Source organism: Falco peregrinus, chromosome Z (assembly GCF_023634155.1).
Source record: "Falco peregrinus isolate bFalPer1 chromosome Z, bFalPer1.pri, whole genome shotgun sequence".
NCBI lineage: Eukaryota > Metazoa > Chordata > Aves > Falconiformes > Falconidae > Falco > Falco peregrinus.
Window position 1 is genome coordinate 5,966,697 of NC_073739.1, and position 20,801 is coordinate 5,987,497.

At 42.0% G+C, this 20,801-nt stretch overlaps 1 long non-coding RNA gene across 2 annotated transcripts; it reads left to right on the plus strand.

Annotated features, from left to right (window-relative positions):
- The first annotated feature begins 6,091 nt into the window (after positions 1-6,091).
- LOC114012042 (uncharacterized) lies at positions 6,092-20,510 on the plus strand. 2 transcript variants are annotated; one of them, XR_008744910.1, is made up of 5 exons: positions 6,092-6,880; positions 14,529-14,722; positions 15,539-15,605; positions 16,012-16,091; positions 18,379-20,510. It is a non-coding gene; the product is annotated as an uncharacterized LOC114012042 (long non-coding RNA). The 2 variants fall into 2 exon arrangements; XR_003554241.2 differs by lacking the exon at positions 18,379-20,510 and having other exon boundaries at positions 6,098-6,880; positions 16,012-16,340.
- The last annotated feature ends 291 nt before the right edge of the window (positions 20,511-20,801 follow it).

Below are 20,801 nucleotides of genomic sequence, written 5' to 3' on the forward strand. Positions count from 1 at the left end.
AGAGGGTTGTCAAGGGTTGGCACAGGCTGCCCAGGGAGGTGCTGGAGTCACCGTCCCTGGAGGTATTTAAAAGACATGTGGATGTGGAGCTTGGAGACACAGTCCAGTGGCGGGCTTGGCAGTGCTGGGTTAATGGTTGGACTCAATGATCTCCAAGGTCTTTTCCAGCCTACAAGACTCTGTGATTCTGTGGCTTGCTGCTGGGGGAGGGTTGGCTGAAGAAAAACAAGTGCTGGCTATTGTCCTCCTTGAATGACCTTGGAAGCTCTTGGGAGAGGCACCTCCTTTACCTGCTCAGCTCTGCTGTCCCTTCCTCCTCCTCCACGGGTCCTTCAAATCATATGTGTTCCTGGGGAAGCAGGTGGAGTAAAAGCAAACAACTCCCCTAAACAATGACCCCAAAGGAATCAGGCTTCACTTACGTGAACCAGTGCTGTGATTATATTTTAATTACACACTGACATGACCTTTGAATGAGTTGTCCTTCCAGTCATCCCAGGAAGATGCTGGCAGTCAGTGTTTCATACAGCACATCTCAGCGCCTGTTGGAAAACACTGCGGTGTTAGCTCTATTTCACAGATGGAGAAGTCACCAAACAAGGAACCAAGTAACTTTTAACACTGTTAAAGTGGAAGTGCAGAGCCAGGAATTGTGGGCAGCTTTATCTGTCCCAGAAATTCAGGCCAGCATTCTTCAGGCATCAAAATTTCCATAGCAGCTAGGCACTTAGCACCTAGACTTGTGGATGTTCAGCCATTCTTGAGGCAGTATCTTCCCAGATTAAGAAACTGAGTTACTAACAAACAACTTGTTAAATTCTGTGCAAGTTATCTAAAAGCCTAAAAGTAACTTGCATGATCAGTGTTCCCTTATCATGTTGAGGGAAACACTAGAGGTATTTCAGAAATGAGAAGACCAGAAATATTATCCACTTCGGTAGCAATCTGAAGTGAATAAATGTTAACTTAGTTATCAACCTAAAATGTCCTCTGTTGTTTTAGTTTGCCACTTGGTGTCGGCACTTGGCACAGGTTGCTGGCACCAAGTGGCAAAATCAAGCAACAGAGGACATTTTAGGTCACCGCTAATAGTGATTTTGCCCCAGCACTAATTTTGCGATGTAGAGCAATGATAACCCTGTAGCTGGGGCTTACAAGGAGGTGAGGGTGAAGAGAACTGGGCATGAGGGATATACATATACATTTATACATATACATATACATTTATACATATACATATACATGTACATATACATATACATGTACATGTACATATACATATACATATACATGTACATGTACATGTACATGTACATATACACGTACATGTACATATACATATACATGTACATATACATATACATATACATATACATATACATATACATATACATATACATATACATATACATATACATATACATATACATATACATATACATATACATATACATATACATATACATATACATATATATGGGGGTCTGGGGGGAAGGGTCTGCACTATGGATCGACAGAGACACCAGCTGCCAGCGGGGCTGCTTGCGAGTTATCTTCTGGCTGGTGCAAATGTGTGAGTATTTCAGGTCTTTTACTAAATCTTCAAAAGGCATAATAATAATAAAATAATAAATCCAATGTTAATAATAATAACAACAACAACAATTACAATAATAATAGCAACAATATTACTAATAATATTAATAACAATAAATAATTGACAATAATAATCAACAATAATAATGAAGACGTTATTAATATCAACAGCAATAAATATCAATAAGCAACAAGAACAAAAGTATTGCTGATATTATCAGTAATAATAAATAATTAACAACAATAAGAAACAACAATAACAAAAGTATTACCAATATTAGTAACAATAAATAATTAACAATAGTAAGCAACAAGAACAACAAAAGTATTACTAATAATATCAATAATAATAAATAATTAACAACAATAAGCAACAGGAACAACAACAATAATAAAAACTTAAAATTAAAACAATTGAATAATTAAATAATGAAATAATAATAAAAAATGAAAATACCAGATAATGTAATTATAAAATTATGACATTATAACATCATGGAAGAGCGGAATAATAAAATTATGAGATAATAAAATGGCAAAATACTGAAGTAATAAGAAATGAAACAGCAAAATAGTAAAATAAGAAAACAAAGTACGAAATAATGCAGTGATCGCGGCAATGCGCTGCCCGTGCAGGGAGTCCCCTGAGTCAGCACTGAGTCCGCAGTGGGGGGGCGGGGAAGGTGCGGCGCCCCCAGCCCTGCCAGGAACCCCGGTCCCGCCGTGCCCAGTCCTGCCCTGTCCCCTCACCCCAAGTCCCCCCAAGCCCCCCCCAGGCCCCCCCGCCCCCCCGCCCTGCAAACAAGCCGGGGGCTGGGGGGGTGGGTAGAGAAACACCCCCCATCCCAAACCCCAAACAAAACCCAAACCTCCCAACTCCCCACCCCCGCCCCCCGACTCAACAAAAAATCTCTGCTGGCGCTGGGCTGCTTTTACCCATTCCTGGTTATACATGGATTTTTTGATTAATTTGGTTCATGCTAACAGCACGTACTTAGTGTGAAATGCAGATTCAAGGCGCGGTGTCAGCGGGGAAGGACATGGACCAGAGACCTGCTGGAGTCCCCCCTTCTCGCTGGGCTGGGCTGGGCTGCAGGAACCGTCGCCCCACTGTGCCCCCACCTTCGCACGAGGCTCCAAACCACGTGCAGGATTGCTGATTACGGCCGAAGCATTCCCTGACGGTTAAAATACACTCGTTTGCAATATTACCTAATTAACCCCAACCCCTTTGGCTTCATTTGGGGACGCTCCCGGCTGTGCATGCGATGGTGGTGTTGCATCTCACAATTCTCACTGTGAAGCTAGCTGCAGTTTGTCACCGCCGGCTGAATCAGCGCTATGGGAGCCTGGGACTCGCGTGGTGGTATTTAGGGGGAATGCGCCTGTGTGCCAGGAGGTGAAAACGTTTGTGCAAACTCACAGAGCGAGCGCAGCTGCTCCACTGGGAGATGCTGGGTGAACTTCAGTTCCACGCAGTGCAGAAAATCCGAGGGAAAAGCTGGTTAAGGGATGTGCTTCCAGCCTTCCCTGGGTAAGGCCAGACCTCGGCTGCGCTTTTCACCATCTCTGTCATTCTCTCAGTAGCTGGCATCACCGAGGGGGATGTATTCCAGTGCGACTGCCTTCCGCGTGCAGGGTTTGGGCTGTGTCAGGTATGCCTGTTGTGAATCGGTACTGCAGGATGCATGAAAAGATACAGGCAAAGTGAGTCTGGCACAGGCCTACATTGTCATTTTTATCTAAACCCTCTGGGGTGGTTTATTTTGGGATTTTTTTTTATTTTTTTTTTTTAAAGGAAAAAGGTTTCTAAAAAGAACAAGCAGCTTTAAACTTCTTGACTTTAGGTTGCCCAGAGCAACTGATTTCCAGAAAGCAGGTATCCATACCTGAAATGAGGTTCCTTTAAACTCTTTAAACTAAGTAAATACAAACTAGGTTGGTTTTTTTTCTTTTTTTGAGGGGGTGCTAAGGCAGTGACAAGGGATGCTTCACAGTGAATCACATTGTATGACTTTTTTGAGTGGAAAAATAATTTTAGACTGCCATTGGAAAAAAAAAATTAAAGTCAGGGTAATTCAATTTCTCGAAAACTTTTTAAAAATTGGGCCTGTTTTAAAATTTCAAAAAGTGGGTTGGAAATGGCCATTTGACAACTTAATTTTTTGTCTTAAAAACTGCATTTTCAAAAAACATTCTGGATGTGTTTCAATAAAACTGATTTTCCCTTACATCCAGCCAGGAATGTAACCTCCCTTTAGGGTCTGATAACCTCCTTAGGTCAAGATAGTCTTTCCTTTGTCTTTCCAGCTGTAATCACTCCCTGTGGACCTCACCACCCAACTGCATCTGTTGGTGGTGTTCCAGATATGGCGGGTACCACTTCAGATCGGAACACCTGAGAGAGGAGGAGGGATCTCAGCAGAACTGCCAATTAGCTTGCCACAGAGGCTTAAGACAAGGATGGTTTCAAGGGGAGGGGAAGGAGCAAAACAAAGAGCATTTGAAAGGCCAGCAAGGAGGCTGATCAAAGCATCTTGATGGTGGCTGAGGAAAAGAAGACTGCAGGCAGCAGATGGAAGTAGTGACAGCAGAGAGCTATACAGGCCTAAACAAGGGCAAAACACTGGACTGTGTCCAGAGTAGGGTGATGGAGCTGGGAAGGTTCTGGATCACCAGTCCTGTGGGGAGCAGCTGAGGGAACTAGGGGGGGTTCAGCCTGGAGAGGAGGGGGCTCAGGGGGGAACCTTATTGCTCTCTACAACTGCCTGAGAGGAGGGTGTAGGCAGGGGGGGCTGGCCTCTTCTCCCATGCAACAAGCCATAGGACATGAGGAAACAGCCTCGAGATGCTCCATCAAGTGGTTATTAGGAAAAATATCTCCACTGAAAGGGTGGTGAAATGTTGGAACAGGCTGTCCAGGGAAGTGGCGGCATCAATGTACCTGAAGGTCTTCAAAAGATGTGTAGACACGGTGCTCAGGGACATGGCTAGTGGTGGGCTTGGCGGTGCTGGCTCAGCGGTTGGATTCGATGATCTTAAAGGTCTTTTCCAACGTCAATGATTCTATGACTCTAAAAAAAGGTTTTATGGCCTGAGTGGCATTAAGTCACCATAAACTTGGGCAGGAATGAGAAAACGAGCAGTGTGAGGGAGCTCTTAGGTTGTTTCTTTTTATCCTGTGGGTTTCTTGCCATGTTAAAAGCCTGTCCAAGCTCAGAATAGGGGAGACATTGAAAAAATGTCATCTCAAGTTGGAACTGTGCAGACCTCATGACCTCTCTTCTGCAGCTGCAGAATGTCCGTGCAGCACGAACGTCAGTGGGTGCAGTTAGTTCGGAGCAGCAGATAGTCTGAATTCCTGCTCTCTTTCTTCCCCTTTGATTCAGCAGCTGGAAATGGGAGAGCCCAGCACACTGTGACCTGGTTTTTGCACTGTCCTTCAGGAACTTGACAGCGGTCCAAAAAGCGTTCCTCAGATCACAGGCTGTTGACACAGTACCTCAATATGAACCGTGAGCGGGCTGGATTTGTTCTATATTTACTGCCGCTGGCAGCCGCCGGGAACGGGGCTGTGTTTGAAGCCTTTCTAGCATGCTCAAAGCTCGTAATGCCCATAAAATGGATGTTACACAACAAATAGGGTCTGACAGAGCTGGGCTTAGGGTACCACCAGGCAATGCCCCTCCAGCTGACCTGCTGGGTATCTAACGGTGGTGGTGTGGTTCTCACCTCACCTGCCGATGGGTGAGCTATGCTGGCAGAAAACTATTTTTTGGTGCCTTTTTCCTTTTTTTTTCTTTCCTTCCTATCTCCCTCCCACCCCCCCCACCCCCAGTTTAATTCCCTGAGCTGCCTTACTGCAGTGCCAGTTGAGCAACAATGCCAGCATGAGGGAAAACAGCAAGTCAGATGCTTTAGTGCAAAAGAGTACGAGACTCATTGCTGCCTTACTGTCCCCACAGAAACAATGAGGAGCAGGAACAGTGCTGACAAGAGAAACCTGGTCTATGGAGGGTGAGAGGAAGATTTATTTAATTTATGGGCAGCACCCATAGAACATCCCTTTTATGAAGAAAGAAAGGATATAATTAGGTTGAGTGGTTTTATTCTTTAAAAAGGAAAGCTAAGATTTCAGATCTCTGAACAGCAAAAAAAAGCTGACAATTGCTGATTTGGGGTTTTTTCTGTTCCCTTCTTTTTATGCTACCCAGTAGTCTGTGGTAACATTATGCTTACCTAAGAAGCTAAAATCCCCAGAAGTAAGCATTTGAAAATGGGCTCGAATTCAAATGGTGTGTAGGCTTGCATGTGCACACAAGCTATATAGCTGTATGTTCATATGTGCAATTTTCTTATCATATCTTCATCAGTGAGCTGTATGTACAGAAGAGAGAGGGTGGTTTCTCCTCCTCTCTGACTTCCCTTTGGTTAGCTGGAAAAAAAAAAAAAAAACAACCACCCAAAAAACTCTGACTCATGCTGAATTGTTTTTTGCATGGGTTGCAAAGGTTTTAACTTCCAGCCTCAGTTTCCAAGCTCAGCTAGACTCAAACAAAGGGAGCAGAACAACAGCCTGAACTTTCCATCATGTGTTGTGTACCCCTGGAAAGCAGAGGGGTATAAGCCTTATTAAAGTCTTCCAGTGCATATCAAATGGAAAGCAGAGCCCAGAAAATAAACCTTCAAACCAGGATTTCTGCAACTGATTCAACTTCCTTTTTTTTTCTCTTTTCTCCACTAAGCTAACTTTATTATTGTTCCAATCCTGAGACCTCGGCTCTTTCAAACTGACAATCACAATTGCTTCATACTCCTTGAGGGTTCACCTCCTAGCTCTTCAGACCTGCATATGAAAGGCTGATTTATTTATTTATTTATTTTATGGCACTGATTAAATTTGAAGTCTGTAGAGTCATTCTTGCATTTTAAGGCAGCAGTTCTGCTATTGCATGTCTGCTGGCAAGGGCTGGCATGGCATGGGAAGGAGGTGCTCAGAGAGAGTAAATCATCCTCTCACAGGGTAAAGGAACTAAGAATATTACAGAGGTGCTGCGCTACATTGCTGTGGTTACACATCTGTGCCATATGAGACCCATCACCAGCTTTCACTGTAGTGCTTTAAGACTGTAAAAAATACTTCCTCTGAAGAAATGGCAATGCTCTGCAGCAACGGAAACGTACCTTGTGAAACCCCCTCTGAGCAGAAGTTTTGAGCATATTGGCGGGTCAGCAGTTTGAGGTCGGCAGTAGCTTGCATAAAGCAAAACTCATAAACAAGCCGGTGAGTCAAACTCATTTCCTTGACTAACAGGAATAGGATTTCATAAACACAGCAATCGCTCTGCGCTCTGTAAACCGACTGTGAACTGTGCTCGCCAGTTTGTGTCGCGCAGAGACGGGGGGTGGGGGAAGGTAGCCGTTTCCAGCAGCTCTTTTGGAAAGACTGTCAGAAAAGAGGCTCTTTCAGAAAACACGGTGTAGGTTTGACTTCGGGTAACAGGGGAGCCCTTTTAGCAGCACTTGTATAACTTGATAATACTGCCCTGTTCCTGACCTGCTCAGCGTTCAACTAGTGTGTTGCCTTTCATGTTTCCTCTACATGTGTTACATAGTGCTGCCTTTATGTCTTTCTTAACCTATCTATGTGATTAATCTGTGTTTAAAAAAAGAGTCATTGGGCAAGACCAATCTAATTAAGACCCCAGCCTCATAAAGCTCTCTGTCTTTGCGGAGAGGCAGCAAGGTCCTTCAAATTCTCTTTACTCCAGTGGAAATTCAGGTAGATCAGGTTTGCAAGTGGCTTAAGACCTCACTGATGCAAGTACTTCGCATTTTAAACTCAGAACACTGTTTTGCTCTTTCTTTGAAGATTTTTTTACCAGCCTTTTAGAAATGTTGTTTCACCTAATGAAATAGAATATATATTCTGTATTCAGTTACAGCTTTCCCCTGAAGGGTATCTTTTGAAATATTTTAGTGCACAAAAGGCTGTCAGTCTCTTTACTTCTGCTGATAAACATTCTGCCCTTTGTCCTCCCTGCAGCTGCAGACCAACTGTACGCTGTGAATACGCTTCCATGGATGTTTCATGCCTGCAGTCATGTTAAGAGGCTTGGGTGTGGGTCAGGGAATGCAAATAACATGCTGAGGCCCAAAGTCTGGTCTGCAGTTGCCTGTTGTGGATGACTGGTGTAGATCAAACACACCCTCCTCAGGATCCCAGGCTGGGGCAGGGTCGGCAAAGAAGTTCGTCCATTGTTCTGCAGCCTAGAGAGCATCCCTGTCCTTTGTCGACAGATCCCACCTGAAATCTTTCATGGTCTTGACACTGAAAAGGTATTGAAATATCGCAAGGTACCATTAATCCTAAGGGGTTGGTAAATAAACCATAAAAAAGAAGGGAGATGTGTTGGTGTCCTCATCTCCCTAACCTTACCTTCCTCTTGTTCCTCAAAGAGATTGAGTCCTGCTGGAGGACCAGGACCCCACGCAGGTGCTTTGATTTTTATGACAGCTTCAGCCTGGCATTCCCCTTTGTCCGTGATGTGCTGTCAGCCATCCTTGCCACCGCTCTGCTTTCTCAAGCAAAGGGGAGAGGCAGCAGTGGTGAGGCCGTGCCTTGATGTTGCTTCCTTGCCCCCCCGCTGCTGGAGCGGGGCGATGGTGGGCTTCCTCCTCCTCCCCTCCAGCCAGCTGGTGGCAAAGCCCGACAAAGCAGGTCTTGACTCATCACAGGGCAGTAACATCTGTCCGTCACCCGTGACAAATGCCTCTCGCACTGCTCTGTGGTTCCACTACCCAGGCAGTGTGCACTCCGGGGTCTGGAGCACTCACTAGCCTTTGGAAACCAGGGCGGTTGGTTGACATTAATTTGTTCACCCTAATTAGACACCAGCAGTCTCCAGCATTGTCAGTGGGGAGTGGAAAGATTTCTTCTACTAGATTTGTATTACAGCTTACCAAGACGTGTAACAAATGGAAACTAGTTAGCTTTTTGTACCATTTCACTAGAATCCTGCAAGATAAAGTCAAACTTATATAAATTGGAGGACCACAGGTTATTAATTCTATGGGATCAGCCCATCGTGTATAGAAGAGCTTCTTGTTTCCCCTCCATTAGCAATCCCCATCCATATAGCAAGAGCTCCATTTTTCCCGCTCCCAGCCTTCCCGGTGCGCCACTTGTCACTTGCCCTGAATTCCAGGGAGAAACCTCATATTTCTTTAATCCACATTCCTTACTTGTTCATTGGCAAGGCTCTTCCTCTCCACCACTCTGGAATTTCTGTGCATTTCTCTGCTCGCCTGCATCTTTTTTCCTGCTGCCTTGTACCAGTGCCCCTATGCCCTTTACCATTCTCACTCTCTCCTTAACTTCCCTTCTCCCCCTCTTTCGGGACATGATTGTGTTCAGAAGGGTATTAGAAAGTTGATCAAGCTGAAGTGGAATGACTTCCTTGGAAAAAAGTCAAAGATTGCTAGAGTTTGAAGTTCTGATGATCACATTCCAGCAGACTTGTGTCTCCACCCTGCTGTGTTTCTGCTTTCCCAAATGACAGCAGTAGAGTTTTGCCCTTTTATTTTCCCTGAAACTTCAGAACTGAGTGCGTCTGACGTTTGTAAGCCGTTGTGTAACATCCGAATGGAGCAATATCTTCAAGCTGAGAACAAGACCCTGCAAGCTCAGTCAACAATACCAAGAAGTTGACCTGGATAAGATAATTTTGTCAGCTGGAGGTAGATCCTGAAGACTTGGCAGCATCTTCATCCTTGGGGTGCAAGGGCTGAGGGGAACAGGACAGAGAGGACAGGCAATCTACAGACACAAAGCTTTGAGCAAGCAAAACCCCACAAATCACAGAACGCTCAGTCACTAAGATACTGGCAACCAGGTGACTTCTGACCAGTTGTTTCGTTTTTTAGTCATGCAGGTGTCTTAGTGAATGCGAATTGCGGAAGTGAAAATTAGCAAAGAAAAATGGATTGGCTGGCAATCTGCTACGAATATTCCTACAGTGCTTTGCCATAGTGCAATTATTTCAGCTAGAAAAAAAAATGGCTGCAATTATTTTGGAAATATGCTTGGCAGAGGGACTTGGAATGGAAACACAATAAAATTAATATTCTTTTTGACATGCAGTTATGCTGAAGTTGTAGATAATACCTTATGGCACCTTGTATGTGTAACCCCATGTTGTCATCTGGGATAAATCTGAGGAACATTTGGTCTCCCCTGTGGAAGCAGAGAGCTAAACCAGTGTGTGCCACTGCTGAAAACAGACACACAGTGGGATAAATGTTGAATCTTGCAGCCCAAGAGATTTTTTTTGGCATCAGGTAGTAAGTGCAAGGACTGGAGTGATAACTGGGGCAATGGGAGGGAGAAACTTTCAAAACTGTTGCTGATGAGTTAGTGGCAAATAAATCTCAGAAACAACAAAAGAAACCCTGATCAGACCTGAAGGAAAAACTTAAATATCATTGTGAAGTACTGATTTAACTTACCAGAATCAGGCAGAAATGAGTGGCATATTCTAGCTTATACTAAAGTTATATGTATAGATGACCCCTATACGTTCTTTGAGCAGGAATTCGTAATAGTGTTGGGAGTGTAACAGGAAAACTTTGCTGCTAAAGGAGACCTCTTAGAGTAAATATTGAACTCTGTTTCAGGCAACCCGGTATGCGCATTCACCTTAGGCTTTCCACATCTGTTTCATATACATTTATGTCAACAGTAATAGAAAGCTATTACTATATGGGTTTTGGGTGGGCTACATGGAATGAGTTATCATGAAATAAGTAGCTCTTAGTATGAATTAAATATTATTCAGAGTCCTCTGGTGGCTTGTGGGAGCTGAAGGGAGAAGCTAGATCTCTGTTTGGTACAGAGTTTGAAATTAAAGAACGAAATTTTACTGGAAGTAAGGAAAAAAATCAGTTTCAGTCTGGAGAAAGGTAGGTTAAGGTACAGGACCTTTTATAAGATGATATTTTGTTATTTCACAGAAAATTTGACTAAGAACCCACATGTCCACAAGTCTTGTACTTTGCAAAATCTGTAATCTATTATTTTTGTTCTGTATCTGGTGCAAAACCTACTTCGACCCTAACAATTCTACATTTATAAGCAAGAAATCACTAAACAAATAAAAGAGTTGGAACAGATGTTAACCTTTTCACTCTGGGGAAGCCAGATGTAAGAGGACCAAATTCAATAATCAGACTGCCTAACAAAATAGATACCTAGTGTGTGCAGTGATATGTGGAAGTTCTTTTTTTTTTTTTTTTTGTACACTTGTTTATCATTGAAAGTTCTAATTTCTGTATTAAAAATAATAATAAAAAAAAGATATCCTGCTTTTGGAGAAGTTAATGGGCCTTTTGCTACTCGCAATACTAAAGATCTGTTATAAACTAAAGGAGCAGTTCTCAAATGTGTAGCTCTGTGATATTGACTAAGGGAGAATGGGATTTGACTTGGGACCTCCAGAGGTCCCTTCCAATCTATATTATTCAATGTTTCAATGACAGTTTTACAGTTCATTATCAGAGAGCTTCTGCTCTGAAGTACCTGTTGTATTAGTGATCCCCTCTAAACTGAGTAAATCCAATTTATATTTTAGCCTTGGTATCTCTTTAACTTTCTGAAAAGATCATAGTTTTAGGACCAGGGAGTAATGAATGACATGAGCAGTGGGAAAAATACCTGCACAACACATTTCTCTTTGGTTCCTTGGTTAAACTGGTAATTACATAGATACTTCAGTTATCTTAGGCTCAAAAATTGCCTATTTTCATACCACTTCACAAAAAAAATAATGTTTTTTGAGAGTATGATCCTTCTGTAGAGACCAATAAAGACAGCAGAACTTTTGAGGAAATAGCTGGCAAAACCACCTGACTTTTGGGAAGGACATCTGTAAAACAGAACATCCAATGACTGTGCAAGTATTCATTAACTACCAGAAATATCCATACCTGTTTCATCCTTGCAGAATCGCCCTGTCCTGGATGGCAGAGCAGTTGTGATGCTTCACATCACAACCTTATGACATCAGTACAAAAGTTTGGCTAAGGAGTGTAGCTCATTTTTACTTTGTAGGAGCTCAAAGTTTCTTGTTTTGGTGTTCATAACTATTGACAAGGGGCCACTGATTGAGCTGTGGGTGTTTGTCTGTGCACGGGTAGGTGCTGTAACTGTAATGTATGTCATGTCCTCCAAACACAGCCATTGTCTCTCCAGTTTTGGGGCCAAGAAGGGAACTTCCCTCCTCCTGCGAGTGCTGTATAATTGTTCCCTACTCTGTCATAGCTCCAATGCACTCCCCAGCTATTTTGGCTTCCAAATGAGTTACAGAAGAATGACAAAGAGGAGAAACCTACTGAGAAAACAGAATGAAAGTATGATTAAAGTGGTATGACGTGGTGTTTAATGCCAAGCTGTTAGATGGTTAACATCCCATCAGTCTTTCTTTGTGAATGTACATAGACTGAGAGTTGGAGAAAGATGGTAGCTGCTTCCTGGGCTGTAAATGCCCCTTTTTCCACTCTTGCCCCAGTGCTTGTTTGGGTTTTGATCCTCATTAAGAAAGGGAGGAATGAGTTCGGACTCAGTGGACTCTTCTGTTGGTTGGCAATTATGGTACTGGTCGTTTGGAAGTTGGAGTTAATATCTCTACCAAGGATAAACAGGATGAAAGAAAATGGAGAGCAGCTGGCAGAGACCCAGCAGACTCCTCCACCCTATCCCTTCAGAGAATATTTTCTTAGGCTTTGTAACTTGGTTCTCAGTAATGTTAAGTTCCATGTAAGATGGATGTAGAAATACATAGTATATGTTTTTTGAAGTCAAAGCAAACACTGAAGAACAAATTGTGAAATTTTGTTTGGCAGAGGGAGGTTGCATCATTGGCTTTCCTCTCAGCCTCAGGAGGTTTCATAACATCTGAAGACATCATCATGAGTGTGAGAAAGTTGACATTTAAGAAAGAGTCTAGGAATCGGAAAAATTATTAACCATTAAATGTCAAAGATGTGAAGGAATTGCACCAGTGATCACAGTCTGCCTAAGGAAGTAACAACCATGCACAAGCTGAAATATGTGTTGTTATGTCCTGTAAAAAGACAACCCCTATATGCTCCCCCTATGATCCCTTATGTGGGGCAACCCCTATTTGCTCCTACATTTCAGGACTTCAGGAGCTTGTGCTGACTGGGCTCTTACCTGGTGTCCTTGGAGGGCTACCCGCAAGCAGAAGAGGGAAGACATCGATGACTCAGTGCGTGAAATTAGGATAATTTTCTTCCTTAGTACCAAAGGTGCATTTATCACACTGAATTTCATCTGTTCAGTGGTGCAATACCAAGAGATCCCCCTGTAGAACTTTATAACTGGCTTCCTTCTGACTCTCCCAAGTAGTTTTGTATTGTTCAGAGATTGCTGTCATACCACTAAGGATTCTTTTATCTAAATTGCTTATGTGTTGAACAACAGAGATCTTGCTAATAACTATAGTGAAAAATTACTTTATTCCTTATGCATAAATCCCATTTTCCAACGTTTCTAATGTAAAACTGCTTACATAGAACACTCTTCTAACTTTTCTTTATAGAGGTATGTGTATATATTTGTACATGTAGTATGTATTTGCATTTGTATGTATATACTACGTGTAGGTATGTATGTGTGCATATATGTATATGTATGCAGGTGTGTGTATATGTGTGTGTGCAAGTATACCTATGTTAAAGAGAAGTATCTGAATTTTCTTGACTAACGGTTTTATATTGTGCCGCTGTTTGAAGGAAAGAGCTGCAATAACTCTATTACAAAGTCTAGACACTCAGAAAATGATCTGCTAATGCTGACAACATATAAAAACAGACAATAACACTTAATTTGGCCATGAAATGTATACTTCTGGATCACCAGTACTGTTAATGTGAAGATTGCTTACCTTAGTTGGTGTGATGTTTGGCAGGGGGGTGGCATCTTTTTGCCAATATTTTGTCTTTTTTGCCTTCAGAAAATTAACCCAGCTTGTGAATTAGCTGCACAGCAGACCTGACTGAATCCAGGAACTGGCAGATCTTCCTCTCATGGGGCTGTGATATGTTTTGAAGAGGCTGCCTAACGGGTTACATGCTGCAAAAACATTGTTTAATTCTATCTGCAGCAAGAATTCAAGGGGAAAAAAATTAATAGAATACTAATGTGACTGACTTGAGCACCTACTGGCCTCTTATGCACACATGCAGCCTTTCCTGTGGGGTTCCCCCCTTCTTTTTTTTTTTCTTTGCCAATAGAAGTTTTATTTGGGATGAAGAAAGCAAAATCAGGAAAACTGACCTCTTTTGCATGACTTCCAGTCATAAATCTCAAACAAAAAAATAAGGCATCCCTGCACACCTCAGACTGTCAGCAGATGTCCTGCAATCAGACAGACTCAGACTCATGCTGTTCTCGCCTGGCTTTTAGGAATAATTTTCCGTTACCCAGATGAAAGGATCCATTCAAGACATTTCTTGTAAAATGCGGTGCTTAGACCAACAGCATGCTTGAAATGATTATGAGTTGACTGAAGTTGTGGTATTTTTCTATTTCATGTGGATGCATTCAGCTACGTTTTCAGGCTGTGCATTGCTAGTGAAAAGTGACCTGCACAACGAGAGATAACAGAATCTCCTGTGTGAGTAACTCATTTAGCTAATCCACACCTCTGTTTCCAAAGGAAGCCCTTTACCAAGCATTCTGTTTTCTAAAGGTTTAAACAAAAGTTACTTTAGCTACATGAATAACCTAATTGACTGCAGTGTGACTAATCAAGTACATTGCATGAAGGCATATGTAGTCAAGGCTGGGGAATGTAAATGGTGTCATGCATGGCCCTGTCCTTTTCATTCGTTTCCTCATTTGCTTCTGGCAGTGTGTCTCCCAGCTGGATCCCTCCAACTTGCAGAAGTTGGGACTCGTCATTTCTTCTGTGGAAGACCACTAGGGAAAACAGAATTGCTGCAGGATGTAGCCTGATGATTCATCCATTGGATGCTCTCTCCCTTCTGAGTAACAACTGAATCACAGCAGATGCCAGGGGTGGAAAAGACTGCTTGTTGTTGAAAGGTGTGGCTATTTTTAGTGCAATCCTTATATCCTGGTCGATATTCCCTCTTTATAAGACTTTCTAAGGTATGTCACGCCCTCAAACTGCGATAGTAGGGCTGCAGGTAGAACTGGCATGTTTTGCCACTTGCGTCGGCTACTACAGAAAGGCAGTCACTGATTCACGATAAAGTTTATTTTAACTGAAATGAACTGACCTCTTGAGATTCACAGATGTGCATATAAATCCCTAAAATCAACAGCATGTTTTCTGGGGAAGGATAGGTGTACACGTGAGCCTAACCCAGAGGTGATAAGGGAATTTTTGTGGAGCTTTTCCTCCATGTCTTTCCTTGCTGTGTCCAAACCAGATATACTGTTCAAGACAGAGCTGTACCCCTCTGTGATATTTCTTAATACCTTATCCAAGACGTAGGATATTTGAAAGTTTTTCTGAAAGGTTTTGGAAGTTTTTTAATTTCGGGCAGTTCCCCTCGTTCATGTTTTGTACATTTCTTAACGCTGTGAGGGGCTGGGGATATTAATAAAAGCAAGAGATAATGAATTACAAAGTATTTCATGCTAATTTTGGAATAATTGCTCAGCCAGGAGAGTTGATGGTTGGGGATTTGGAGTACTGCTTGTTGTTGGGTTTTCCTACATAAGAACGTGCTAGCTAAGATCTAATAAAGAACACTTTCATCTTTTTCATTAACTATAGCTTATAGATCAGTAAATAATAAAAATCAGTCTTCCTGGCTTATTTTAGGATTTCTCCAGTTCTCTTCATATATGTCTTTGGGGGATGTATAATGCGTATTCTTATTGGTTTTTAAGGCCCTCTAAACCTTCCTCACCAGCTCTGCATCTCTGGGAACTAACTACAGTACACTCCTCAGCACATGTGAGTCCATGCAATGATGACCTGCCATTAGTGTGTAGATTTTACATACCACACTTTTTGACATGCTTTTCTGTTGTGGGGCAATTTTCTCTCAAAAGAGCTGTTTGTTAGCCTTTGAGTGGCTATTTTTAAACATAAAATGAATACCTTTTTTTTTTTAATTACTTTTTCCTGAGCCCCTCTAATTCATGTTTGTGGATTGTACACCCTGATTTTTTTAAACATGGGGTATTGTATCCTATAGAATTTCTAACTAATCCTGCTGGTACTACTTGGGGCAAATGGATAGTCCCAGTACTGCAGGGTGGGGAGAGAAAAGAGTTATGATGTTTGGGTAAACCTGCTGTCTGAAGCTTTTTACACACTAATGAGCTGCAGATAACTGTTACTTTTTTTTTTTTCCAAGTTAAAGAAAACTTTCTCCTTCACTTTCCCTGTATTGTTTCTGCTGCTTTCTTCAATGACTGAATTTTTGCCATTTGCTAAGTGGGACAGAAGTGAACAGGCTTGTGGTTACTTTACATCCTTGTTTGTGTATCGGGTTAATTAATAGTATAATTTGTAATCCTGAGAATGGTACTGACTAATTCACTGAGTGCTAATGACGTGTTCGTCTAAATTGCCAGTTTAAGAGGTAGGGGCAAATCCTCATGCCTTGGCTGAGATTTTATTCTGCCCTGTAATTACTCAGTATCTTCATGAGATTTTTTCATGAATAGAGGTGACATGAAAACTGAAAGTGGAGTGTCTGCTTGCAAGGTAATACTTAGGAAGGGGGAGGAAAAATCTGAGACTTCCTTTCTGTCCCTGTCCCACTGGGTCCTTCCTTCTGCCTCCTGATCTTCTTGCCTTCAGTGTTCTTCACTGAGCTCCCCAAACTCCTCATCTCTCCTTCCCTTACCATTGCAGTGGATCCCAAATAAATTAATCCTCTCGTTTGCCCCACACCTTTCTTTGTTCAGTGGTTGTGTGTTAATCTGTTGATGCAAATACAAGCGTTAGCTCCACAGCTGCCTCCACCATCACAGAGATGAAGACTTGCCTGATGCAGCCTGTTGGTCCTCTTTGTCCCTTTAGTCTCCTTCCCACCTTTCTTCATCAAAGCCTCCTTTAACAGGTGGGAGGGTCAGACCCAATCTTGCAACTAGGGGTTGAGAAGAAAATGTATTCCTTACCTAAGAGAGGTTTTAGAAGCAACCCTGACCTTGAAAACAAAGTGTCTGCTGCCTACAAAACTAAGATAACCTTAAAAATGAACAGGTGGGGGATGGAGAAAACACCAATGAGCCATGGTGGCTTTCACCACGCAGTGGTGCAACCTGAGGGTCTGAGCAGCATTTGAAGGAAAGGTGAAATTGCTGCAGACTGCTGGGTAATGAGTGGTAGGAGTGCTAGATGGGGCAGAAATCTTGCTGAAAGCTGAACTTTTCATCCATAGGAAGACTTCTCCCAGGAATAACTTAGGCCTCACCTGAAAGGGATATCTCGCAGGTGGACCCAGCTGTGGGCAGCCACAGTGGCATTGTCCCCAGGGTGTTTGTAAATTGTCTGATTGAAGGATGCTGATGACCCATCAAGCCAATTCGTAATGAAGATGGACAGAATTTTGTGTGCTAATTAAAGCTCATTTGGTATTGCTCAGGGCTCCAGATGAAGCTGCAAAGTGCATCGCTTCCCAGGGCAAAGCACTGCTGCTGTTTTACGGGCCTCTCTTACTCAGGGCCAGCTTTAAAGGCAGTGGAAATGGAAACTGGCCTTAGCCAGCCATAGGCCAGAGAAAGGGGAAAAAAAATAAATTTACCATTTGCTACTGCCTTCTGAGACATTCAGCAATGGTGAGGAATATAATTCCTTTTGTATTTTATTGGGCAATGAAGTTAGCAGCAAAAGGTGACAAAGTGTAATCTAAGAAAATAAGACTGGTTCAACTGCTTTTATTTCCTTGTTGCCTTCTCCACCTTTCAGTCCTTCTACCTAGCTGTTGCTAAATATTTCTCCTAGGCAACACAATCTCATTGCTACTTGTGTGGAAATTCACACTTTTCTTTTGTTAGCACTTCATGGTTCTTGTGTGTGACACAAAATAGTCAGTATTGCCAGCTGCCGCCATTCAAAAGGAATAATGAGAAAAGTTTTTTCTTAAAAGAAGTACATTTGCAGGTGATACGTATGCACGTGTCTAGCATTGTGAATGTCAGGTTTTTGATGCCAGAGTGAACTCTGGCTGTGTTTTCAAACCTTCCTCAACAATGTAGTAGACATTGACTTATCTTTATTTCATTGGAGATTCTCCTGTTATCACCTAACGAGGCATGAGGTCTTTAATGCTCAGATATGATTGAAACCAAAACGCAGAACTTGGAATGGTCTCCTGTGCTCTGCTAACAACATAGCAATTAAAATTAAAACTTTTATATTTTGCTTTTCAGGTTTGGGTGTTTTGGGGAGTTGGTTTTTGGCGTTCTTTTTTTGGTTTTGTTGTTGTTTTCATTCATTGATTAATTTTTCTTTTTTGTAAAGTATGGGTATTATATGGTGTATCATATCATTATGAGATGATCTCGTCATCATTACATCCAAAACAAACAAAAAAATGCCCTGCCTTCCAGCCGTGAAGTTGTTACTTCTGTTGTGTGTGTTTAAGCAGCAGAGTCCAGCCTGCAGCCCGTGCTGCCCCCCTTCCACCAGCAGCCTGACGGAGCACTGAGATGTTTGCGTGGATGAGAGGAAATAGTTACAGCAACTAAATATTTCTGATTTCTCTTTAAGGCAGTGGAATGAGTTTCTGATGTGTCTCTTGATCCCCACCTGCAACGTTAAGGATGAGCCCATGGTTGATCTTTGCAGGCTTGGAGGGTGGGCTGAGTCCATTGCCTGGCGCTTGACGTGGGTTTGATGACAGCAGGGAGAGCGCAGTGCCCCGTTGTGATTGCGGTTACTTTGTCCTGCTGCCTTTTCTTTAAAAGAAATTAAAAAATAAAAAATTACAGCCTACTAAAGAGGAGCTTCTGCTTAGCGAAAGTGACACTGTGAAGTTTTTTTGGTGTTTTTGGTCTGTGCCTCCTGTCCTGCTGGTGCTCCTGAGAAGTCACGAGACATTCAGCCTTGTGTGCTACCAAGACAATTGCTCCATACAGCTGATCCCCATCAGCCAGGCCATGGAGGGATGTGTCAGGGTTGACTGAGATGACTCAGAAATAATAATAAATAAATAAAATAAAAAGAAAGGGGGGGTGGGGAAGGCGGGGAATAAACCAGACGTTGGTTTGTGAAAACATGACTCAGCTTCTGTTAAGTAAGCCCTCCGCTCATGCACGTCCCGTCAACTCATTACACAGCACGTTTCATGGGGTATTTCGCATTTCTTTCCTGGCTTGTCCACTCTGATTTCCTGTTTACAGTAGGCTAGGGAGAAAACTCGCTGGAATAGAATGGGAGCGGGGCCCGGGCTGCGGGGGCAGCTCGCTGTCAGAACAAGTTTTGCAGGGTTTAGCTCTAAAACTGTCTGTCCTAGCATTGTCCTGGTCTTTATCAATAAACATTATTGTAATTTCATTCAGGCAGCAGTTGTATGTTCTGGTATGCGTACACCAGCTGTCTTCCTGCTCTTACATTCAAATCATTTCCCAAGCCTGAATGCTTCATAAATCAGAAATAGGCGTGTGTCACTTACAAAGCCTTTCATTTTAATGCGTTTTTTTTAAATGTATTTCCTTATTTCTAAATCTATCTTAACAAAATTATTCCCTTAATAACTGTGGCTTTTAAAAGCTTTTCAAGCATACAGATTTGAACGCATACGGAGAAAACGGAAGTGAGAAAATTCGTGCATTTCATGTGCAGGTTTGCTTTCAGATTTACGGCACAAAACTTAACAAATACAGGCTGCACCTTTGGAGAACAGATAATAAAATAAAGGCACATGGGGATCTGAGTTTACCTCCAAAATAAACTTCCTTTTCTTTTATGCATACCAAAGAACCTGAAGCGGTTAATATCTCTAAGAAACTCTGGGACGCGGGGCTGGTCCATCTGTTCCATTGTCAGTGACTGTCCCAATGACACACACACGTATGAGAACAGGAACCTCGGGAACTTTGTATACAGCCACGTGACCTGAGCGCTAAACCCTACGTTCTACCAAACCAGCTTCAATGGACATTTAAAAAAAACGTAGCGCTATATAAAATAAAGTGTGCAACAACTGTTTTTTGTAAAGAAATATGGTTTAGTTTTAAGCCTCCAGAAGGTTGTTTATCATATTCATTAACGGGGGAAGAAACAAAAAGCATTTTAAATATGGGAAGTAAATTGCTGCTATCTTTTTTTGTTTGCTTGCTTGAAAAGTATCTTATTTTTTAATCTTAAAATGAAATCTGTCTTTTTTTTTTTTTTCCCTGTCAAGTTATTTGATGTAGTCTTTTAGACTAGAATAGCTGGAATGTGTTGCTGATTATAGTAATTGCCTAGTCTTCCTTTACTTAAAAAGAAGCACATGGACTTGAAAAACCATAATGAAGGAAATCATTTGGGTAGCTCTCTCTGGCAAAGAATCCCTTCCCTTCTCTTTAAGGAAAGTGCTGCTTGTATGTTTTATGATTCACTCACATGAAAACTCATTCAAATCTGAAATTATCGGAGGCTTCACTTAACACTTTATGGTTATACTGTAAGATGTGGGAGATGGAAAGTATGTAGAATATATTGCTATTTAAAGTTTCTAAGCCTGCTCAGCTTTGAAAGTCTCAAGACTACTGAGATCATAGTGGAAAAAGTATATGAAGGTGGGAAAGCAGTCTTCAAAATACTTAATATGTTTCTATAAAGACTAAAAGGAGATCACTAAGATGGTTTTCAAATACCGAGCCTCCTACATAAGGCTTTTATGGCATAGGAATTACTCTGGACTCACACACACACACACACACACAGACAGAAAAAACTATACTTAGATGCTGTACTTAGTAAAAGTCAAGGCTAAATTCTCCTCAAAGACAGGTCACCCAGAGAATTCAGAGAGCAGATTAGATTTTTGATTTCTATCTCGTCCTTATTTGTGCATATTTATTAACTCCAGTGCATGCTGAATATTCTGACAATAAATAAAGTCTTTCTTAAGCAAATATTTTTGTTGAAAAGCAGGTTTCTGGTGGATAGCATGAACGTCGCCTTGTTCTCAGAGCTTTGACCCCTACA